Consider the following 349-nt stretch of genomic DNA (forward strand, 5'->3'; position numbering starts at 1 on the left):
CACAAACATGGTCCTGGTTTTGTACTCACGGCAAACGAGCCCCCAACCATTTACGACCGAACAAAAGATGGAGATGCACAGCAACGTAACAATAATAAAGTGACATTTATTAAATAATGATGCAGACAAGAGCACGATGAGGTGTGATTGTCAGTATCAGTGATCAATGAAGGTGGATGGATGTAGTGGAGAATGTGAGGTGCGTGTTGTCAGTAGTTAACAAGGAGAAAAACATGTTGGTGCGCCGTCTGGAGGATGCGGTCGCCCGGTCTCGGGGCAGGCGGGGTTAAATACACCTGCAAGTTAACAAGACAAACCACAGTACACATGTAGGACAGGCCCAGGGCCG

The 349-nt window shown here is 47.9% G+C and overlaps 1 protein-coding gene across 2 annotated transcripts in view; it reads left to right on the forward strand.

The window, feature by feature from the left end:
- LOC116702950 (polycomb protein suz12-B) overlaps nt 1-349 on the forward strand; it is a 66415-nt gene that overhangs the window by 13009 nt on the left and 53057 nt on the right. The gene's annotated exons all lie outside the window — the stretch shown is intronic.

The sequence above is a fragment of the Etheostoma spectabile genome, chromosome 15, assembly GCF_008692095.1.
Source record: "Etheostoma spectabile isolate EspeVRDwgs_2016 chromosome 15, UIUC_Espe_1.0, whole genome shotgun sequence".
Taxonomy (NCBI): domain Eukaryota; kingdom Metazoa; phylum Chordata; class Actinopteri; order Perciformes; family Percidae; genus Etheostoma; species Etheostoma spectabile.